Source organism: Sorex fumeus, unplaced genomic scaffold (assembly GCF_029834395.1).
Source record: "Sorex fumeus unplaced genomic scaffold, SorFum_2.1 ptg000032l, whole genome shotgun sequence".
Taxonomy (NCBI): domain Eukaryota; kingdom Metazoa; phylum Chordata; class Mammalia; order Eulipotyphla; family Soricidae; genus Sorex; species Sorex fumeus.
In genome coordinates, this window is record NW_026606089.1 from 1,805,506 (window position 1) to 1,830,085 (window position 24,580).

At 39.1% G+C, this 24,580-nt stretch overlaps 1 pseudogene; it reads right to left on the reverse strand.

Moving 5' to 3' along the window:
* Positions 1-1,079: 1,079 nt before the first annotated feature.
* LOC130025920 (uncharacterized) lies at positions 1,080-1,178 on the reverse strand (annotated as a pseudogene).
* Between the last annotated feature and the right edge of the window lie 23,402 nt (positions 1,179-24,580).

Below are 24,580 nucleotides of genomic sequence, written 5' to 3' on the forward strand. Positions count from 1 at the left end.
AAGATTCTCTCATTTCCTGCTGCAAAGATTCTCGATATAATATCTGATGATCCTATGGATTTCTGTAGTTTCTATTAGGATATGCCTTATTGCATTTCTGATTCGGTTTATTAGAATTCTTTCTCTTTGTTAATTTGAGAGGATTCTGGTGGTTTGTTGATCTTATTTATTTTCTCAAAGAACCAGCTTTTGCTCTTATTGGTCTTTTGGATTGTATTTTGGGATTCTAGCTCATTGATGTCTGGTACAAGTTTTATTATTTCCTTCTTCCATCCTAGTTTGGACTACTTTTGTTGGTCATTTTCCAAAATCTTGAGCTGTAATTTATTCATGTAGGCCCTTTCTTTCTTCCTGATGAATTCTGGCAGAGCTATACTCTTTCCTCTTAACACTGCTTTTGCTGTGTCGCACAAGTTCTGGTAGCTCGTGTCCTCTTTCCCATTTGTTTCTGGAAACTTTTTATTTCCTCTTTGATTTCTTCTCTAAGCCAACAGTTGTACATTACTTCCCTTAAAGAAAATATTTCCCTGCTGAGCTTTAGTCTATTTGATCTATTGAGAAGTTACAAAGTAGTGTTGAAATCTCTAGCTAGTATTGTGTTGCTATCAATGTTTTTCTTTAAGTGTATTAGAAATTATTTTTAAGTATTTTGCTGGTCTGTCATTAGGAGCATCTACAGTGAGGAGGTGAGTTCTTTCTGATGTACAGATCCCATGATCATGAAGAAATGACCTTCACTGTCTCTGATAACCTATAGCCTGAAGTCCATGTGGTCTGATACTAGTATGGCCACTCCAGCTTTGTGGAGTTGTTCTTTTCTTTCTTGAAGAATTGTTTTCCAGCCGTTGATTTTGAGCCCATGGTTACTTTGATTGTTCAGAAGTGTTTCTTCAGACAGCAGAATGTTGGGTTCAGTTTTCTAATTCATCTTCCCATTCTGTGACTCTGAATTGGCACATTTAGTCCATTGACATTGAGAGAGATTGTTGTGATGGGGATTTGTGCTCTCTTTATGTAGAATTTTTGTACTTGTGGGGATTGTCTTAGCTTAAAGTCGCCCTGTTAATTCTTCTTGCAACAAAAATATGGAACTCTTTACAAGTTTGCATGTCATCTCTGTGCAAGGACCATGCTAATCTCTGTATCATTTCAATTTTAGTATATACGTTATGAAACATTGTAGGAGTTAATTTTTCCATATTTTTCTCTTCTGATTACTTTGAGTGTTGTCCTTACTCACTCCTATGGCAGACAGTGATTCCAAATCAAGGAATGTATTTCAAAGCAGCTTGACTAGATAGATTTAGAGCTCTAATATCCCAGCAAGAAAAATGTGGTTTTTACCATATTATCTTTTACCATACCCAAGGCATCAGTTTTACAAAATAATTCTTTTGGAAGATGGTATATGAGTCTCGTTTAATGCCCTTCCCTGAAACCTTCATTAAGACCATTAAACTAGAGCCTTTTGCTGTTCTCACCTCAGTCCCGTGTACATCTCCATGAAAAGGTGGATGGTGTTGTCTGCAATTTGACTGCCTTGAATGTAAGTAGGATTTTTCTCCTAAAGGAAGAGGTGAAGAGAATATTGATGATTTCATTCCACCTTGTGACAAGTACAACTTGAATGGAAGGTGAGACTCATGATGCTCCTGTAAAGGACAGAACAAAGGGTCTCAGTGAAGTTTAATGGCCAACACACTTTAACAACACAGATGACTCAATGTAGCCTGTGTGCATCTTTGTGTATAATGAGTTTCATATCTACTGAGAGTGATTCTCAGTCATGACACACAGGCAAAACAGACCTGTATTTAAAAATCTAGTTCTCTAAGCAGAGTGGGGTCTCTGAGGTGATTGAACAAGTGTGTAGTAATTTATTACTAAGCACATAAGTACTTTTTGATCTAAAATTAATTCCAAATATGTCTAAAATGACAGTCTCCTGACCCCACAGCTGGCATTCCTCACCGGGGCCCCTTGGAGGGGGAGGGGTGAGTTTCCCTCACCACCCTGAGTAGAGCCCCGGCAGCTGAAGACCTCTGTAACCAGGCATAGGTACGCTTAAGACCACTCTCCCCAAGCTTGACGGAGACTCATGCATGAAGGAAGTGGAAGCAGAACCTGTGTAAACACACAAAAAATAAAAGGCTGGCGGTCAGGCCGTTTCCCCACTCCACGGAGGTCAATGGCGATGGTTAGGAGATGGAAGGAAACGGGGGTCAGGCTGGTTGGTCGTGGAGCAACAGGTTATTACATGGAAGAGATTTATGTCATGGAGGCCTCAGGAATCCTCAAGCATGTGAGCGCACTGAGAGCCCTGAAGGTCCCCTTATATAGATCATAGAACCTCTAAAAGGCACATAACAGTGATGTCAACAAAAGGAGGTACAGAAAGAACCTTGAGGCAGCAAACCATACATTGTTTCTTTACATCCACATTGATTCTTTAAATCAGCAGGCCAGTAATACAGGCCTCCAGAAAGAAGATACAAAGCCAAACTGAAACCTTCCACAAGCACTTTCACAAGCTGCAACCACCTTGATTTGCATCCCAAAGACCAGCCTGGCTAGAGCTGGGAATCTGTATCCCAAAGATCAGTCCTGGCTAGCACCTGAGATCTGCAGATCTAAGACCAGCTAGGTTTCTGAGAGAAAAGGAAAACTGTCTCAATATACTGAAATCATTTACTGAAGGCAGTTTGAAGGGGAGAAAGCAGTCTCATCCAAGCTAGTCAGGACACACAGGAAAACAGCTTCTAGGAGGTATTTCTCCTCTCCTTGTCCAACGAACATATAAGCATATATAATATTAATCATTTTGTATGGACACAGTAAGAAATACTTTGAGCTTGTAGAATTGCTCTCCTAGGGCCATCTTGATCTCAGACTGCAGTGCTCGGGCAAGATATCTTTCCTATTCCTAGCAGCAGGGCCCTAGTCTCATCGTTACTTTTGGATCATGACATCATTTGCCTATGATCAACCTCTTAACTTAAAGTTAAGAATTGTGGCACCTTGGCCTGGCCCATCGCGATGACAGGGTAGCACATAACTTACCGGCTTTCCCTGAGTCCATCCAGTTCCACGTCGAGACCCTGCCCTTGGGGTGCTAGGAAGTGAGGGCAACTGAGGCTTAAGTTGAGAAGGCAGATGCCCAGGAGTGAATAATATTCACAGCCAATCAATTCCTAAGTTACAAAGCATATTAATTAATTGTCTTCCTGTATATATACAAAAGGACATTGCATTAAGGTAAACTGCTCAAAAGACATAAGGAGAGGAGGAAGGCAATATTACCTTAGAGTACAGCTTCAGTGTCTAAGAAGGATGAGACCTTACAAATTGGTTGGGGAAGAGAGCATAGAAACAGACAAAGTAATAGGAATGACTGGGGAGCACTGTGATGGGTACAATTTGATAAACCTAAGCTCCGTGTACTCCAACAGAACCCAGGTTTGCGGGACCGGGGTATGAAATCTCCAAGTTTGCTCAGATCAAGACTGGGCCCCCTCCATCCAGATCCCCCATCTTCTAATAGCTAAGTGTTACAACCACGAACTGCCCCTGGAGCCATGTAATTCCATCAATGGCCAAGATCCAGAGACTGGATTTTGTTGATAAGATAACAACTCTTATTGTCCAGTTCTCACTCTCACAGAACCTGGTAGGCTTCTGCAAGTATCTTGCCTGCATGGCAGAGTCTGTGTTTCTGGTCACTGTTTCTTTTGAAGTACAGAAGCTACTTAATTTAAGATAGTCCCCTTTGTTTATCTCTGTTTCCAGTTGCTTGGCAAGTGGTGTGTTTTCTTAGAAGATACCTTTAGCTTCAATGTTGTGGAGGGATTTGCTGACCTTGTCGTCAATGTACCTGAGGGATTCTGGTCTGATTTTGAGGTCTTTGACGCATTTTTGTCTGACTTTTGTGCATGGTGTTAGGTAGAGGTCTGAGCCATTTTTTTTTGCATGTAGCTGTCCAGTTTTTTTTTTTTTTGGACCGTTTGTTAAAGAGGACTCTCTTGCTCCACTTCACATTTCTTGATCCCTTATCAAAGATTAGATGATTGTATATTTGAGGGTGTGTGTCAGTATATTCAATCCTTTTCCATTGCTCTGCGGCTCTGCCTTTGTTCCAGTACCATGCTGTTCTCATTATTATCACTTCATAGTAGAGTTTGAGGTTGGGGAAGGTGATGCCTCCATCGTCTTTTTCCCAAGAATTCCTTTAGCTATTAGTGGGCATTTGTTGTTCTGTATGAATTTCAGGAGTGCTTGATCAATTTCTTTGAAGAATGTCATGGGTATGTTTATAGGGATCACATTGAATTTGTACAATGCTTCGGGGAGTATTGCCATTTTGACAATGTTAATTCTCCCACTCCATAAGCAGGAGATATGTTTCCATTTCCTCGTGTCCTTTGTTATTTCCTGTTGTGTAGGTCCTTTACCTCCTTAGTTAAGCAGATTCCAAGGTTCTTGATTTTTCTGAGGCACGATTGTGAATGGACTTGCTTTTTCATGTCACTTTCTTCTCTCTCATAATTTGCCTATAAAAAAGCGATAGACTTTTGGGTATTGGTTTTATAACCTGCAGTTTTACTATGAAAGTCTATTGTTTCTAGAAGCTTTTTTGTTAGAGGTTTTAGTATTCTTTAAATAGAGTATGACATCTGCTGTGAATAGTGAGAGCTTATTTCTACCTTTCATACATAAAAAACCCTTAATATCTTTTTCTTACCTTATTTCTATTGCAAGAACTTCCAGTACCACCTTGAACAGAAGTGCCAAAATGAACTTTTACGTAGCACTTTCTGTCTGTAAATTTCTATGCTAAGAACAGTGGAATATACAGTGATATCTTAGTAATTTACAAGTAAATTATGAAGAGAGATACTATAAAAGAATTTCTTTGTATAAATTTCCAAAATGTGTAGCTTTTATTAAATATATTAAGAATAAATCATAGATCTTGATTATACCCTGAAGATTTCTTCCTTGTTAGAAGTTACCTTCTAGACAAAGTTGGCAAAACCCTCCATGACATTGAGGCTAATGGTATGTTCAAAGATGACACGCCACTGGCTGAGCAAGTGAAAACAGAGATAGATAAATGGGACTATCTTAAACTAAGAAGCTTCTGTACCTCCAAAGAAACAGTGACCAAAATACAAAGACAGTCTCCAGAATGGGAAAGAATATTCACCGAATACACATCTGACAAGGGGTTGATATCAAGGATATATAAAATACTGGTTGAACTCCACAAGAAGAAAACATCCAACCCCATCAAAAAACGGGGCAATGAAATGAACAGAAACCTTCTCAAAGAAGAAATCCGAATGGCAAAAAAGCACATGAGATAATGCTCTACATCATTAATCATCAGGGAGATGCAGATCAAAACCACAATGAGATAGCATCTCACACCTCAGAGACTGGCCCACATTCAAAAGAACAAAAGCAACCATTGCTGGCGCGGATGTGGCGAGAAAGGGACACTCCTTCACTGTTGGTGGGAATGCCGACTGGTTCAGCCCTTTTGGAAAACAGTATGGACGTTCCTCAAAAAATTAGAAATTGAGCTCCCATTTGACCCAGCGATACCACTCCTGGGAATATATCCCAGAGAGGCAAAAATGTGTAGCCGAAGTGACATCTGCACTTGTTTGTTCATTTCAGCACTCTTTACAGTAGCCAGAAACTGGAAGAGACCTGAGTGCCCAAGAACAGATGACTGGTTAAAGAAACTTTGGTACATCTACACAATGGAGTACAATGTGGCTCTTAGAAAAGATGAAGTCATGAACTTTACATACAAGTGGTACAATATGGAAAGTATCATGCTAAGCGAAATGAGTCAGAAAGAGAGGGATAGACATAGAAAGATAGCATTCATCTGGGGGATATAAAATAATAAAATATGAGATTAATACTCAAGAATAGCTGAGCGCAACACCAGGAGAATTACTCCATAACTTAGAGGCCAGCTGGGTATTCTAGGGGAAAGGACAATTCAGATAGAAAGGGGAACACCAAGTGGAGGGTGTTTGGAGGATCCTCCCAGGAGGGGAGATGCAGGTTGAAAGTAGACTGGACTGAACATGTTCGCCACTCAATGCCTCTTTGGCTGATCACAACACCCAGGAGGAGAGAGAAAACAAAAGGGAATGCCCTGAAACAGTGGCAGGGGGGGATGGGGGCATGGGAGGATGGGGGTGGGGGAGGGATATTATCCTGGTGGTGGAAAATGGGCACTGGTGGAGGGATGGGTATTTGATCGTGGTATGACCGAGATCCAAGCACAAAAATTTGTAAATCTACAACTGTACCTCATGGTGTTTCACTAATAAAAAAAATGTCATTGTATGTATGTACATATACATATGATTTTTGAAATATAGAAGAGTAAGGATCTTGAAAAAAAAGAAGTTACCCTTCTAAAATGCAATAAAGTGACACATTTTAAAAATATTGATGATTCGCTCATTAATTCAATGAATCTGTGTTAGTCTGGTGGTGCAATGTCTCCAGGAAATCAACCTGTACCCTCAGGTGAGTGCATCAACCATCTGATGGTGTCTTCATGCTTCCTGATAACCTCAAATGGCCACTGTGCCTCTGGCTGGATCCCAACACCTCAGGACTAAGTTTCCCGAGAAATTAAACTCCCAAAAGATATGTGGGAGCCATGTTCACACACCACCCCTGGCTCAGCCATACAAACTAATGGATTGGTCTTGTTTCAGAGACCCATAAACAAATCTTGAAAGAGATCAAAAGCCACAGTTAACCTTGGACCTGCAAAAGGCTGAACACACTAGGTAAATCGGAGGGAGGCAGGTTAGTTGGTTGCCCATCCAACCAGACCCCAGTGCAGTCACTTGCTCCCACAATCCAAAATCGCCACCATGCCCTCGACTGGTTTCCACCGTCTCAGGTGGCTCTCACTGAAATATAACAGCTGAAAATTCGGATATGCGGGTTTTGTGACTGAAATCTCCAGGCTTTCTCTGGGTCACGATGGGCATCCCACCCCCACTGCCCTGTACTTATGGAAGCCTCAGCTTCCATACCTCAAAGCTACTCCAGCCTTAGCTTCCTGATAAAAATACTAAATTCCTTGAACAAACATGATGACCTCTTAGTACCTGTACGAGACCCATGATGCACAAAATAAAAAGGAGACAGAGAGAAAGAATTAAAGATCCTGCCATGGAGACAGGCTGGGGGTGGGGGTAGGGTGTTGGGGGATGGTTTTAGGGAACCAGGAACATTGGTGGTGGGAAATATACACTAGTGGACGGATGGATGTTGGATCGTTTTATGACTGGAAGCAATTATGAATAGCTTTGCAATGGTCTATCTCACAGATATCCAATAAAACATTAAAAATATATATAATTAATTTGTACCTCAGACTACTGATAGAAGTGTAAATCCAGTATATCTATTTTTGTGTTCTCTGTAAGAAAATAATGTTACTCATCTGTGTGCCAAGAGCTTGAAGAATGCTAACCCCAAAGACACATCAATGACTGTCTTTGGCATGAATATTGTAATTGCAGCTATGTTATGTTTTAGAATCAGTTCATAGACAAGAAATCAAGAGGAGCAAGTGGCAAAGAGCATCAGTGTTGAATGGATACATAATGATTGAGGAGCTTGCAAGGGAGACTAAAGATTTGGCATGAGAAGAGGGAAGAAACTAAGAGTGAAGTACTAATAAGTATGAGAAAAATGCAAGGGAGGACATTTCCTAGCAAGTGTCACACTCTGTTGAGCGTTTGGTGAGGATAAGAATTAGAAAGTATCTTTCCCATTTAGTGGTAAAGGTAAAGGTAAAGGTAAAGGCCCTCCCGTTGATCGTCGATTTGCTCGAGCGGGCCCAGTAACGTCTCCATTGGAGACTTTGTTGTTACTGTGTCTGGCATATCGAATACTCTCGGTAGCTTGCCGGGCTCTCCGAGAGGGGCAGAGGAATCGAACTTGGGTCGGACATGTTGGCCGCTTGTAAGGCGAACGTCCTACCCACTGTGCTATGGTAATTTTGATGGGTGCATTTAAAAATTACTTTAAAAATTAGAATCACCAAGAGATACACAGTTACAAAGTTGCTCATAATTGAGTTTCAGTCATATAATGTTCTAGCACCCTTCCAGTATAATGGGGGCATTTTTGAAGGAATATCCCTGGTGGGAAGACTAGGGCATCTGAATCTTAACACATTTCACCAAATATATGATCTCTTCTCACATAATATACCCTTTCCCCCTGCTTCTTTGATTTATCTTTTCATGCAATATTTCCTTGTGAACCTCACTCAAGTGAGGGTCCCTATTTAAGACATGTTTCTGGGGCATTGCATATTTTTTGGTTGCTGGGAGAGTCTATAAAGCAATGCTCAGGAGGTGTGAGGGCCCCACAGGCAATTCTCAGAAAACGTAGCCATGGTGCTTGGGGTCCTCCTATGTTATACAGCCTTTGATACTCTGGCAATCAGGTGGTGCTGGGAGTCAAATTGAGTGCATGTGAGACAAGTTCCATAAGCACTACACTATCTCCTGCGGCCCTGGGTATTAGATTGATGTCAGCATTCGAGGTCCTCCCTTTTGTCAGAAAGCAGAAACTTGTGCAGGAGGAAGTGGAAGAGACGTTAGGGTTTAGCTAGGTTGACTGAGTAGATGGTGGTAGCATTAAGATTAGAACATAAAGTAAAAATAATACCAGAGAAAGATCTAACAATAATAAAGAGGGCTTTAGACGTTACGGGGCCTGCTCGAGCAAATCGATGATCAACGGGAGGGCCTTTACCTTTACCAATCTCCAAAAAATTTCAAAATATAATTATTGACAAAAAATCATACAGAAGTCCAAATTATTATTGTTCATGGGATAACTATATTAAAAAGAGAAAAGAACCACAATAAACATACAAGTAAAATGAAGGTACATTTCTTTGGAGTCTTTCAATTATGTATTTATATTAGTATATATACAAGTATAATCTTTAAAAAATAAATTTCAGTTACTATAACATTTTATAGAGTTTTTTATATTTGTAATGTTTTACTGCTAAGATGATATTGTTGTGAACATTTATATCTATTTGTCTACTTTTCTGATTGTTTACTTAAGATCTGATATAAAAAGCTACCTTACTAGGGCTGGAGCGATAGCACAGCTGGTATGATGTTTGCCTTGCAATTGGCCGACCTGGGTTCAATTCCCAGCATCCCATATGTTCGCCTGAGCAATACAAGGGGTAATTCCTGAGTGCAGAGCCAGGAGTAACCCCTGTGCATCGCCAGGTGTGACCCAAAAAGAAAGAAAAGAGCTTACTTACTTATGACTGGGTATGTAGCTCAGGGCTAAAGCACTTGGCTTGCAAGTATGAAATTTTGGGTTCTATTCCTCACACTATAGAAACAAAACCAAAATATCTCACTGTGGTTGAAAATATATCTCAGTGGTAACATATTTGCCTCACATTTGTGAGGTTATGGGTTTGATACCTGAATTTCCATATACGCACAAAAAAGCTACTTTACTTAAAGAACATTAAACTGCTTAAAACTAAGTATATATTGCCATACTATTATACAGATTCAATTCTCAATAAAATAACTTGAAAAGGTCTATGTTTATCATCTCTGCTAGGAAAAGATGTTGCCTGATTTTTAAATGTTTGTAATTTGGGACACATTTTAATTTGTCATTTTAATTTGTGCTCTTTGTCTACTACTGAGCTTGAAAATTGCTCTTGTGTTTGCAAGTTATTTACACTTCTTTGAATATAGATTATATGATCATAATTTATGCTTATTTTTTCTATACAAGTTTAATAGCTAAATACTGATTTATTTCACAGCAGTAATTGATTAAAAACATTCATCTTTTGCCTATCATATTAATTGACATTAGTTGTATGTTTTGCTTGTTTTTTGATCACTTAATTTACTTTTTATCTTTTCTTTCAGATTGTAAGATTTTCACAGAAATGAGCATATGTTTTTCTTTATCTTCTACAGTTTTAAACTGAGAACAACTGTTTGTTTTGTAAAATAGAGATACCTGTGCATTTACAATTTCTTCTCATTATTTTTATATTTTAACATATCTCAATTCATTTACAACTTATCATAGTAAGTGTTGTCATATTGAAAGAAACCACCATTTTTTTCAATCATAGCACTGTAGCACTATCCTCCCGTGGTTCATCCATTTGCTCGAGCAGGCACCAGTAGCATCTTACAACACATTGTGAGACTTGTTGTTACTGGTTTTGGCCTATCGAATACGTCATGGGTAGCTTGCCAGGTTTTTTCTATGAGGGCGAGATATTCTGGGTAGCTTGCCCAGCACAGGAATCGGAATCAGGGTTGGTCTTCTGCAAGGCAAATGCTGTACCTGCTGTGCTGTAAACGTTATATAAAATATACTAGTAATACCGAATGTTGTTTCTTTAACAGTGCAATAAATTGATTATTTAGTAATTTTCTTGATTTGTTAATGAAATATGTAAGCTCTTGAGTATAATGGGAGTAGTTTTCTAACACAATAGTGTGAGGAAGTAGAAACTGTTATAACTGTCTTGCAGGATTCTATCTCCCTAGCCTGCTTCATTCTACCCCTCTCTCTATCCAATCCGGGCTTCTTCCTGGGAATCTGACCTCCTGATTGGCTAGGCTCTACCTTTAACTGCCTATTTTATGACATCATTCCTCTCCCAAACCAACCACCAATTGGTTGAATGTTGGGGTTCCCATACGGTTGTTTGTAAACAAATTTGAATCATCCTGGAAAGTGACCAGTGACAAATGACCAATCACCATTGACCAGTCATCTGTACTGGACACTTGTGGTCTTTAGCCGCTTCAGTATTCAGACGTACTCTCCTACCGTCTCCTCTTCTCGTCTACCTTTCATCGGTATTTCCTCTTCTAAGACCATGTCAGGTAAGGTATAATACTTTTCAAAGCTTTTCATTAGATTTATCATCACTAAACTTAAAAGAAGTCTAGTAAAACCAGCTCGTTGTAATGAAAGAAAGTGTTCCAGTAGAATTTTATAAGTCTCATTTTAGCTTGACTTTGATATTTCCTGTGTGATTTTAGACTTTGGCTTTCTTTCTCTCACATACAAACTGTTTTTCCTCATTGATTACTTTATATTTTAGACGTATTTACGAGCTCAAATACAAACATATATATATACATATATATATATGTTGATTCTCTGTGTTTCTTTTTCCTTTTAATCGTGTATTTTATAAAATATCCATTGACAAAAGTAAATCAGAGACAGTATTTTTACAGAAACAGAAAATGTAGATGCTGTGGAAACCTGTTAATATATACCCGCATGGTTTCTCTGTAATGGTCTCTCCTCTTGTATTTATACTTCAGTAGTTTAAATATAGTGCTATTACACAGTAATAATCATTGATCTTTGAGTTTTCTATTTAAACCAGGTAATAAGAAAATTTGGGGCATGGGAAAGGTGTGGAGTGCTGAGCGGTAGGGAGGCAAGCCCTCTAAGGTAAGAAAGTTTGGGATCACTTTCATCAAACATTGACCAATTGAAACCAAGACTATATGAGGGAGAATAAAATAGGTAAGAAAGAAAGAAAGAACGAATATGGATGGCAATTATCAAGGAAGGGGAAACCATCTGGATTGAATGTTGAAGAAAACCAAGGATTTAAAATCAAAAAAGAAAGAATATATGTTAAATATGCTGAGGTAAATACACTGAGAGCAAGTCAAAGCAATTTACTTCAATAAATGCCAGGACTAGAAAGTATACAATTCCTTGAGTAGGGTACCAGTAGGAAAAACAGTATCTCAGAAAGCCATCCTTGGTGACTTTTTTCCTTATTATCTTTTAGAACACAGTACTTGGTACATGACAATTTGGAATATGAACATGCTTCAGAAATGATGCATCCCATTAATAGCTAAAAGTGGCTATCTAGGTGGGTGGAAGAAATAGAATCTTCAATGTTTTTATGACGTTCTAGTTTTTAAGTACATGTACGCGTTGCCTGTTGAAGTTAAAAAAAAATGGTATCTTCTAACTTGATTCAGGAGATTTGATTCATTTGTGTGGTAAGTAGGTTCCAGGTTAAAGCTGCTTGTCATCTTTAAAAATATTATTTCATGTGATTTTTTCTTCCTAACATGAGAGTATTTTGATAATAGTCAACTTGCGTTTTTAGATCCTAAGAGGAAATAGGAAAATCAAGTCACCCATGTCGAATTACACATTTTTGTCATATTTCTTAATTTTGATTTTTTCTACATTAAGAATATTTAATGGAATTTTGGTGCTCATTTATTAACATTGAGAAGAACGTTTTCCAGGTTAATAAAGATAATTCAATACTAGGTTTTGAAAGTAATTTTCAATAATTTGTGATCATTTTATATGGTCTTTTCTATTTGTGTGATAAACTGAAGTCATATGCTAGGTTTAACACGTGTTGTTTGCTGTTTAATATTCAGAGGTATTGATGAGAATAATTTTTTGTAATTACAAAGTTTCTCTATTTTACTCATTTGAAACATTTCTTACCTATGAAATACAATCAAGTTTATTCCTATTTTCTATTTTTTATGTAGTTACTGGTAAATCTTTTCTGTTTAATGGACTGGTAACGTGTGCTCTCAAAAATCACCTTCTAATCCATTTCTTGGCTAGCAGTTTTTTCTAAAACAGAATACACTATTCATATTGTATAAGTAAAAGGCCCTCCCGTAGATCACCGATTTGCTCGAGCGGGCCCAGTAACGTCTCCATTGGAGACTTTGTTGTTACTGTGTCTGGCATATCGAATACTCTCGGTAGCTTGCCGGGCTCTCCGACAGGGGCAGAGGAATCAATGTGGAACAATTTTTTAATAAATTTATTGGACTGTTTTATTTGGTTTTGTTTGAGACCACATCCACAGTTATTAAGGGTTTACTCTTGGGTCTGCTCTCAATAACTTACTGTACTATACAGCTTGCTACATAGCCCAGATTTCACTGATACTATATACTTCTTTTTCAGTTCTGTGATACATATTTTTCATGATGTTTTCTTTATACTTCATCCTATGAAAACACATGAAGTGGAAAAATTATATTTGTGTATGCATTATTATTCTTAGAGTTATTTATAAACAACTTAAGACACAGAATTTAAATAAATTTTTCCTTCCAAAAACATTTCTTGGGAAAAACTCAAGTAGTCATTTTTGAAGTGGATCAAAAATCAGGGTAACTTTCAATGCATCAACAAGATTAAGTCATAAGTGAACCATACTAGCACATATTCATTGCACAAGTCCAATGGAAACCTGATGATTACAATGGTAATAGTTGTAAAGACCCCAAATGCCTATATTAATGTAAGGTATCTTCCTAACCATTTCTGCATGGTAGTGATCATGCAGAGTCCTGGAAAAAAGTCCACATGCTTAGGTTCCATAACTTGGAAATTCATAGGGGACAGAGAGAGAGTACTGGAGGAGATAAGGCACTTGCCTTGTACACAGCCAATCTGGTTGGACCTCTGTCACTGCATACACTCTTCTGAATGTTACAAGGGGTCACTCAGTGTGCAGAGCCAGAGAGAGCCCAAGAACACTGTAAGTTATTGGTCCAAATTATACTCCTTAACATGACCAATAAAAATTATTGGAAAACATGAAGTCTCTTTGTCATTTCTAGCCCTCAGTTTTCTTCTTGTCCAAAGAATGTTACCCATTCTCTTAGACTTCCTAGTTTGGAAAAGATTCCCTTATAGGAAATAACATATGAATCAATAGGAGAGCAAGCTACAGGCATTGCTAGGGTAAGGAAAAACTATCTGTAACCAAGAAATCCAGGTACAGAGAAGATCACCCGGTGGCTCTACAGTTCTGTGTTCATTTGGGAGCACGATACCAAATACACAAAGTGCCAAAAGGTTCCAGACTTTGAATCACCCCAAATTGTTGGAATTTTGGAAAATCACTTGACTGTTGGTACTAGAAGCATCTCGATGGCTTAAATTTTAAGTTCATATTGTTCCTCTCAGCGTTGAAGGAGATTATTAGTCTCACAGATTTTTTTCATCACCCTCTTGTTCCTTACAGAAAATTTTCAAAATCCATCTGTATTGGGAACTGCACATACTCTGCAGCTTTCCCTTCCCGTGGTGAATGATGCAGCTTCCCTAACAGGAAGTGTCTGCAACTACTCCAGAGTATCTGCTACAGCTGGTAGTTCTGCTTGGCTCCTGGCCTCAACTTCTGGCAACTCTTTCCAACCACTGATGGGTAGTGCTTATCTTTACCAACATTTCAGCACAACAATGCTATCTGGAGTGTTTAACCAGAGTCATATATCCACCTCAGCTTCTTCCTATACTACTGTTTTGGAATGGGATAATTCAGAAAGTGCTGAAGAGAAGTCTTCTATGGGAGACTTTTCTGTGACTGTCCGTGACCAAGACACTGCTGTCTCTTCCATGTCTAAGGCAGCTCACTATGAGAGAACCCTAGATACCTACAACATGGTGTCTGTGTACCCATCACTTTCTGCCAGTCTTGTTGAGAGAACACCGTCTCGGTATCCATATCAGAGTCAAAGTCTGTCACTTCCCTACCAGGACCGAAGCCAGGTGTATTACAATCATCAAGGAGGTCTGGGAACTCTCCTTTCTGGCCTGCAGTCCTATGACTCCATGTCATACACAGGACAAAATGGCTCTGCCCCCCAAGCTTACAGGAACTCATCTAGAGAAATGGTTATTGTGCTGAAGGAGGTCCTGCCCCCAAATAACCAACCTCCAGCCACCTTCTCTGGAATCCACTTCTCTGTGTCTGCTCAACCCATCACAGAATCGAGTTATCAAGGTGAGTTAACCTGAGAGAAGGGAAAGAAAACTCAAAAATTGGGGTCAAAGAAGAGGAAAACTGTCCATAGACAGGTGGTATTTAAATACACTGAGATTTTTAAGTTTATGAAATGAAGTTAACTAAACTCAGTTCATATTTACTCCCCTCACACATTTTATAGCATATTATTGTCACACTCAACATAAGAGCTCCTAATGCACATTGGAAGGTATGATAGTATAATGGACAACAACTTTTCTTATAATGAACTTCAGGAGCACACAAAAGAATGCCATATTTTTCCCAAGTTATTTCATTTATTTTTTTAATTTTTATTAGTTAAACATCATGAGGCAGAGCTGTAGACTTACAAATTATTGTGCTTGCATTTCATTTATACAATGATGTAGAACCTATCCCTCCACCAGTGCCCATTCTCCACCACCACGGATACTAGTATTCCTGCCACCACCCATACCCCCCATCCCACCCAGCCTCTGTGGCAGGGAATGCCACATTTTTCACTGTTCTATGTCAGCAGGCCTCCAGAATTACCACACTAAAAGTAAAATACATGTCTTAAACTAGTATTTTGTTATTTTCGTAAGAAGTTTCAGAACTCTAATTGTAATGGTACCACTTTAACTTTTCCTCCCATTAATGAGCAGCAAGGTTCTGAATACACTTGTGGTTTAGAAATTCTGTCTCAAATTATCAAACCTAGAATCTGTACTTCAGCACAAATATCATGCTGAAGGAGTGCTTCATTCATACTCTTATTCTATGATATTAACGTCCTTTTATTTTTCTATGAAAGTGAATAAATTGAGAGTAAAATACATTACAATGCTAAGCTCTGTATGGCACTTATTAGTTTGAAAATCTCTATTTTTTTTTAAAGAAAGCTTTTGTTCGGAGGACGTTGAATCTGTGTCATAGCCCGAAGTGCTCAGGAATTACTCCTCGGTCTGTGCTAGTTATCACTGCTAAAGATGCTTAGGAGATCATACGTGATACAAAAGATCAAACTGAGGTCAGCTGTGCGTAGGGTCAGTGCCTTACCAAATGTACTATCCCTCTGTCCAAGTTTTTTATTTTTTAAGTTAGTTTACACAGAAACTCTTTCAAATACAAAGAAAACCAAAAATCAACAGCATCACATGACAAAAAATAAGAACTATAACAGTTACCTCCAATCTTCTAGCACAGGTCCTTGTCCATTATCCGTAGAATACTCAGTAACAATGCTTTCCCTATGGCTGGTAGGTGCACAGTTGTTGCAGCACTAGGTTTGTGGAGGGAATATCTCATTTTGCAGGGACTGAATTCTTCCTTGGTTCCTTTTTAGTGATGAATTTCCTGGGGATGGAGATTTCCCTGCCATCGCAACCTTCAGGTGAGACATTTGATCTGACACAAATTTCCGAATTGCCCACATTTGCAGTAGCAGGATTCAAAGACCTTTGAGTAATCCACCACCCGAGATTGGGAAAGTTCCCATAATATCTCCAGCCCAAAGTAACCTGGCGCTGACCCATACTCCAACTCAGGAACAAAAAGGTATAAATTTTGATCAGATGAACCATAGGCTTTCAAAAGCTCTGGAGACCTACCAGATCCTAGTAGACGTAGATCAATGCAAAGACCTGCAGGTAATGAACACCACTGACACCATCACTCTGAAGCAGGTGCAAGAAAATTCAAGTGGCACCAAGAGGACCTCCCATGCAAAACGGAAGAACAAAAAGGAGGCTTCTGAGCCTCTTGAGGGAGAACCCAAGACCAAAATCCAGCCAAAAGTCCGAGAATGCTTGCTAGGGGGAGCGGGGATTGTTCATAATGCTGCAGTCAGTGATAGGTGTCCTGTGACCATTGCCAAAACTAACAGCAAACCTCACAAAGCTGCATCCAGCAGGATCAGAAAGACAAAGAGCCATGGGCGGGAGAAGATAAAAAACACCAGAGAAAAATCTAAGAAAGCTAACGAGTGTAAGCAGCCAGGGAACAAGGTCAAGGTAGAAGAAAAGCCCACCATTGGCAAGATGAAATACAAGAAGTCAATCTAATGCTTGCCAAGATGCTGTTAAAAAGCCCCACCGCTACCTAGGCATGCACATGCTGTGTTCTGTCAAAGTTTTTCATGCTCTGGGAAGAAGAGTGTTCCAAAACCTGGAATCTCTTCCTCACAGGTCCTGAGTAGCTCAAAGAAGCCTACAGATATCAAGCCACCTTCAGCTGTCAAGCCATGGCTAGGTGCTGCAAAGGATGGAAACGTCCTTGAGAAAACTCAGTTCAAAGCACAGAAACCAAATAGCAGTGCTGAAAAACGCTCATCTCCACCCCAGTCTGAGCTGCCACCTCCTTGGATAGGTCAAATTGGTACGTTTGCCTTTTCTTAACATGGAGAGGCTGCAAGCTCGACCTTTTCCTCGGAGGTGACAATCTGTGGCCTCACATCATTCTGCTGCAGCTGACCCTGCCAAGTCTGGATCTACCAATGCAGCTCAGTCAACTGCTGCCAATTCTTCCCGTTCAACCACTGCATATTTGTCTGGTTCTGCCAAACCTGCTCAGTCCATTTCAACCAAACCATCTCGACCAGGTTTGCATAACCCCAGTAGCCAGCCTATTCATCACCCTGCAGCTTCAATACCTGCTCCCAACAAGACAGCAGCTGGCACATTTCTCCAGTGGGAGGCTCACCTGTCTCTGTGAACAAGCGGCAGTCACCACCCAAACGTCAGAGTCACTTTCTCCTCCAAGACTTCCGTTTCCAACCGATTCCATGGAGAAAGCCCAATGTTCCTGAGCCAGTCGTGCCAAAGCCCATCACTAAAAGCAGAGAACAGAGCCTGAGGCTATGAAAAGGAAGGATCAGCAGGAGCGTGAGAAAGCTGCCAAGCACACCTCGTTGGGGGAAAGTGCAGTTCTTTATTGAGAGGGAAAAAGAGATGAACATCTCCCTCTACTATGGCTACGTAATGAGAGAGCTGGAATGGTAGGTTCCAATTTATGTACCAGATGATTGCCCTAGGCAAACACTGAAATGCCATACACCTTTTATTTATTCTAATATATTTTTCAAAATTAAATAGATGTATCATAGTTAATTGGTTCTTAATAAAAGTTCTGAATTTTGAGATGCAGTCCACTCTGGTTGATTTGGGAGTGGCTGGGGATTGAAGGATTTGATGGGAAAGAATGGGAAGTTAGAGAGAGGAAAAAGGGGGAATAGGCAAGACTCCAAGAAATACAAACTTTGTCCAGGGTTATAAAGTCCATAAGAGGAGAAATTGCATGGACCTGAGGAAGAGTGGGGTAGGGTCAGAGGAAGAATATAGCTGACAGGGCATTTACTTTGCAAGGAAGAAGGACTCAGTTCATTTCTTGCAATCTTTTATGGTCCCCAGAGACCCACCCGATTTGAAACATTAGCACCGAGCCAGGAGTAAGGCCAGAGCACCGTCAAGTATGCCCCATCACTGGTGTCCTCCAAAAAAAAAAAATGGGAGAAATGGCACTGTCTGTGGTTTTCGGTTAAAAAAATAAATTTGGAATAGGCTGAGGAAGACAGATGAGTCTAATATGACCAGTAGAAAAGTTAAAATTCTTCCATGGAGGCTGTGTTTACGTCTCATGGCCACCTTTGGAAGATAACCAAATTTGAGACACATCACTAAAATGTTTGGGTGGTCTATCCATAAATGTTGGCTGGGGGATGTGAACACGGACACTGGGGAATAAACCTACCAGATGAGTGATCAACGCCCTCAGAGTCATTCAATGATGACTCTGAACAGTGACAAAGCCAAGAGAACAGTTGCAGCATGAAGCCTGAAGATCAGCTCCTGGGAGATACAAAGATAAATTACCATGTCCTCGGGCCCTCTGTTTAGCACCCCTAGCTGCATCATTTCATTTATTCTCAACAATATTCATAGTTTCTATCACGGTGACACTTTACTAGCTAGTTTCAACAATAAGATCCAGTGCCGATTTAAGTCTTTGGATTTGTAAACTCCCCAAGGTAGCCAAGCCAGCTTTCAGGAAATTTCTGGTGGCGGGAGCTCAAATTATATTAGCTTCAGCGGGCTGGTCTTTGGTCTTCCATGGTCCCTGGTGCCTGTAGGTTTCTCTAAACATCGCTTTAAACTGTAGCTCACACAAGATCCATCTTTATAAATGGCGTTGTGACTGTGTTGTGGTAGGTACCGTACTAAAACATGTGTCCTAGGTCACCACTCCCAAAGCAGTTGGTACCGGATGACCTTGAGCCTGGAAGGTGATGGTGGAAAGAGATCATCCTAGGAGAGTTAATGGGGTGATGGATGGATGGAAAGGAAACCGGGAAGGGTAGGGAAGTGGAAATCTGGTGATCATCATGGGATAGTTGGTGGATGTTTTTCAAATACGTTAAAATATTTTTTGTAAATGAGATTCAAGACAAAATACGAAAATAAGATAGGTTCCAAAGAACAGTTTACGAGATAGCTGATACGGCTGGCATTCCTTCCTGGCTTTCAATCATACCATTTACTAAATATGTTATTTTCACATCACTTTAGCTGTGGAGAGGAATAGTGAGAAACAAAATGCCACCAGAAAAGCAAACTGGATGACCAACTTCAATAAAAGCCAGGTGGAAGGTATTCCCATGGATCCCAAGTACAAATATATGTTAACAGGAACATATATTTAACTAACTATGCTTGCTACCAGTAACTACTTTGTTGAAAATGGGGGGAAATGAACGCAATTTCTGACTGACCTGAGACTGACCAGTTAATAGATTTTCCCAGGCAAGGGTAGTTGACTGGCTGGGAACAAAAAAACGTGAAACGTGTTTTGCTACCTTAATGTATGGCTGGAGGGAATTGATCCCAGTAATCTCTCAAAACTAACAAGCTTCAACTCTCTTGAAGGAATGTTGTATTCACTAAGGAAAAAATGTTGGGAGAAAAGTCTGAAATGATGGGATAAGAGACAATAAGTGCAAAAGGAAGGGCTTGAAATTGGGATTCCTCTGAAAACAAAGCTTGAAACAAGATCTGGTGGGAACATGGTTTACTGGAAATGGGATCTGAGGAGGAAAAGAGTGATATCAGGGATGTGAACAAGGAAAATCCAAGTTAACGAAGACTATCTAGCTGAATACCCTATGGGCAACATGGTTCCAAGACTACCAGAACTTACCAAGTAATTTACTTTAATTTTCTTTCTTATATATGGTCAATTACAACATGTATTCTTAGCCTTCTTCAAACACAATTTGGAGTATTCATTTCTTTCTCAATATTCTGTTCATTTGTGTAAGCATTTTAAATAACTGCTGGATAACAGAATTATTTGATTAGACTCATTTTTTACTTTAATATTTAGTTGAGATTACTGAAAACTAGGTCTAAAGTGAAGTTTGTCTTGATTGGTACAAGTAGAAATGGGAGGACTAGGAATGGAATTAGACATTAGAGGGTACCACATTCAGTTCCTAATAATACTAGTAAAGATATTGTCCCAAATAAACTATTGAAAAAGATATTCTTCTCTATTTAAACTGTAAATTCAGCATTTTCTATATTAAATTAAAAATGAATTAATATTCCTGTATTTGGTCTTTTAAAGACATTCCAGGTTGGTTAAGGAAACTAACATTGGCTATGAAATCATAACAACTTAATCATAAAAACCTGATTACTACTTAAGTTTCCACGAATGTCAGTGCTAAGAATTATTTCCCTTCATCTCACTAGTGTACATGATAGTCATATGAATACACCTGTGTGGATACATCGCTGGTATCTAATTTAGAGAATAAATATATAGAGATTAGATCACATAGCTGAGTGTGATCGGAACTTTTCTAGACATTCCCTGCACCACACACCCAAAGACTTGTACTGATCCTTATGGGTCCATGACTTTTCGTCCTCCCCACTCCCAGAGTCTTTTAAAATTTGGGGTTTGGGGTTGGGAGAGAGAGTGGTGGGAGAGAAACTGGGGACAATAGCAATGGAACTGTATACTAGTGGAGGTTGGTTGTTAAATTATCCTATGATTAAAACTGAACCATGAAAATGTTTTTAATATGGTTCTCTTGCAGATTCAATACAAAAACATGATATTTAGTTTCTACCACCGTGACTCACATATAAGTTTGCTGAAATTTATTTTTATCACCTTGGCTGGGCTCATAACATAGGTGCCTGTGTGGTAAAACATTTTTCATTTTATGCAGACTTAAGAGGCAAAACTAAAAGGGTTGGGACTTCTGGTGGAAGGGGAGAAGAGCACAAAACACCCTGTTGACCACACCTCAGCAGGGTCAACTAACATGCTTTATGACTGACCTCCTTCACTGATTTCCTCTTTTTAATGTGGAAAAACGAAAAGACTTTTCAGGCTGCCAGAGGGTTGTCCTGTCCAGTTCACACTATTTTCTTTTCGATCAGAATTGTTTAAAGATTATTTGATAAATTTGGAGCTTAATGATTTGTTCTCATATATTTCCCCTACATGGTGTCAGTGGGAATTGATCCAGGAAGGCCAGCATAAAAAAGATGAGGTGTATGTCTTAACCACCAATGCCAACACTACTGTAAGTATGGAACCCAAATTACAATAGTTAAACATCAAAACGTGTTTGTCAAGGAGATCAGTGGGAATGCAGGGAGAAATGGGTCATTTGTTGGTGGAGGGATGCAGACACTGGTGGTGTGATTAGAATTGGAATATTGTATGACAAAACTCCATTATAAATGACTTTGAAAATCAAAATTGCCTAAATTTTTAAAAAGAAAAGAAGTCAACTTACGTCTATATTTCAAGAAATCTTGTCTATGCAAATTTTGGCAGGGAGACCATAGTTGGTAGGTAGAGGGAGAAAGAAAGGGAGATTTCACAGTTGGGAAGAGAAGCCTGGATATCATGGAAGAGATGAAAGCTGATCTTAGAAGATTTGGAGCCATCAGAGTTTAAAGAGATAAATGGTGAGAACATTGCAGTTTAGATAGTTAAATAGAGAGTTTCGTTTAAGTCATCAGCAGTGTATACATAGAGAGAGTTCAAAGACCTCACTGATATTCAGGCTATATTAACTAACAAGGAAAGCGTTTTTTTTTTCTGATGCACTATGCAAGTACGATATATTGCCAGGAAGAATGATAAGAATTTGGTTCTCTTTTTCACAGATTAATAAATTAGACATGAAAACTTTTGTACAAAGGAATCTATCATCTTGTCCTGTTGCTCTGTTTTCTTCTCATCATTCCATTCTCCCCCATGACCCTACCTAACCAGGGCTCTCCATATTTCTCAGCAGTGTCACCACATAGCCTCAGAGCTGTGTTAACTGCCAGCAGCTCACAGCTCTCATGTTTTACCCACACCCAGGCCAGAGCCATCCTTCTGAATCCAAGGATATTTGCTGAAGGCCTGTTCTTCCTTGAATTGGCAGTCATGGTTTACCTCTTCTTAATCATTGTGTTTACAAATTTAGATGAAAGTCACTATACTAGTGACAGGGATTTTCCAAACTAAGGAAAGAATAAACATTTCCCTTTCCCCCAAGAATTTGGGGCTAGTTCTTATCTATCCACTGCTAATCGTATGTGATAATGAGGAAACAGAACTGAAGTCAAAACAGGGACATTTTTCAATTTGGTGCCATGACTAATTAGTCTTAGTATAAGTATATATTTCTAGGGAAAAAAAAGCAGAAGAAAAGGAGTTGTTGCTATCAAAGAATGCCAAATTTCTGCCAAGAAATCCTTTTAAAATAAAAATTGTGACTATGGACTGTACATTATTGCCACTCAATGCCTTTTTTGCAGACCACAACACCCAAAAGGAGAGAGAGAACAAAAGGGAATCCCCTGCCACAGAGGCAGGGTGGGATGGGGGGGATAGGTGTGAGAGGGATACTGGAATCCATGGTGGTGGGAAATGGGCACTGGCGGAGGGATGGGCAATTTATCATTGTATAATCGAAACCCAAGAACAAAAAATTGTAAATGTACAACTGCACCTCATGGTATTTCACTAATAAAAGTTTTAAAAAATAAAATAAAATAAAATTATTTTTGTCTGCCAGAGATCAGCGATGGGAACCTGAGTGAAGGCAAAAGATTAAATTGGTTGAGTTTTATTTATCCTTGAGTATATTAATTTGATTTTGGAGTCAATTTATATGACAGATTATCAAGACACAGGAATTGTCAGCACTTCTCTTGTTTGAAAGTATAGTGATACACCATATCTCTATCTCACATTCTTTTTATTTCTGATAGTTTGACACAAGAGATACATCGAAGTCATAGATAATTGTAAATTATTTAAATAGTTTTTTGATTATTTAAAATTACATTATAGAATTACATTACAGAGTTTCATAAATTTTAGGATTATGCAGAATCAACATGCATGTATCATATTACAATCACTACTGAAAGGCCTACTCTGTCATTCACCATTGTTCAGTTTTTCCACTTTGATTACACCTTTCCATCTGGTAACTAAATAGTCTTATAGTTCTACAGTTTGTTTTTATTGCTTTGAAAAGATCAAAATTATGCAATTTTCAACATTGCATGAAACTGGAGGCTATCATGCATGAAAAGTTATCCTTAAGAAAAGGAACAGATACAGAGACATGTTTCTCATATATGGGATGTAAAGACACACAGCAAGGTAGCAACAAAGTTTCAAGGGCAATGTAAGGGGAGAACTGATGCACACAATTGAGTCAGGAGATTGGGAGTGAGGGATTCTGGGGGCTTGGAGGAGAGGGAGGGGTTATTTTTTAAGAGAATGAGGAGTGTCATGTTGGAATTATGTGTATGAGAAACCATTATTAATTGAATTATAAATCATAGAATATAAATAATGTTTTAGACGTTTGTCTGTCTCATTTTATTCTTTTAATTTGCTTTCTACATATGCCACTTATAAATGTACTTGTATGATGCCTATCTTTCTCTGCTTGGTTTATGTCACTAAACATAATATCCTCATGTTATCCAGTTTTATACAAATAATAAGAAGATTTCACTTCATACAACTGATTAGTATTCCATTGCTTTACCACCTTTCATTTTCAAAATTTGTGGTTTAAAAGATACAAATATTGGTTTAAACAAGGCTCTGGTGTCTTAACAGATGTGATAAATACAAGGTTGTTCACTCTATGGCTTAGAGGCTAGCTGCAGTCTCTAGGGGTAAAGGCAGAGCAGATAGAGAAGGGAGCACCAAATAAATGGTGCTGGGAACATCTGACCAGGATGGGAGATGCCTGCTGAAAGTAGTTTATGGACCGAAGATGATTGCCACCCAATGTCTCTTTTGCAGACAACAGCTCCCAAAAGGAGAGATAGAACTAAAGGGAGTGCCCTACCAAAGAGGCAGGGTGGGATGGGGGCTGGGGGCTGGGAGGAATACAGGGATTGGTGGGAGTGGAGATTGGGCACTGGTGGTGGGATGGGTACTCGATCATTGTATAACTGAAACCCATGCACAACAACTTGTAAGTCTACAACTGTACCTCATGGTGTTTCACTAGTAAAACAAAATAAGACAAAAAATTTAAAAAAAAAGAAAATTGCTCGTGTGTTTACTAGTCATTTTACTAGTCATTTACTAGTCATTACTAGTCATGGACATCTCTCTCTATTATGACTACCTAATGTGAGTAGCTGGAATGGTAGTTTTCACTTTAGGTACCAG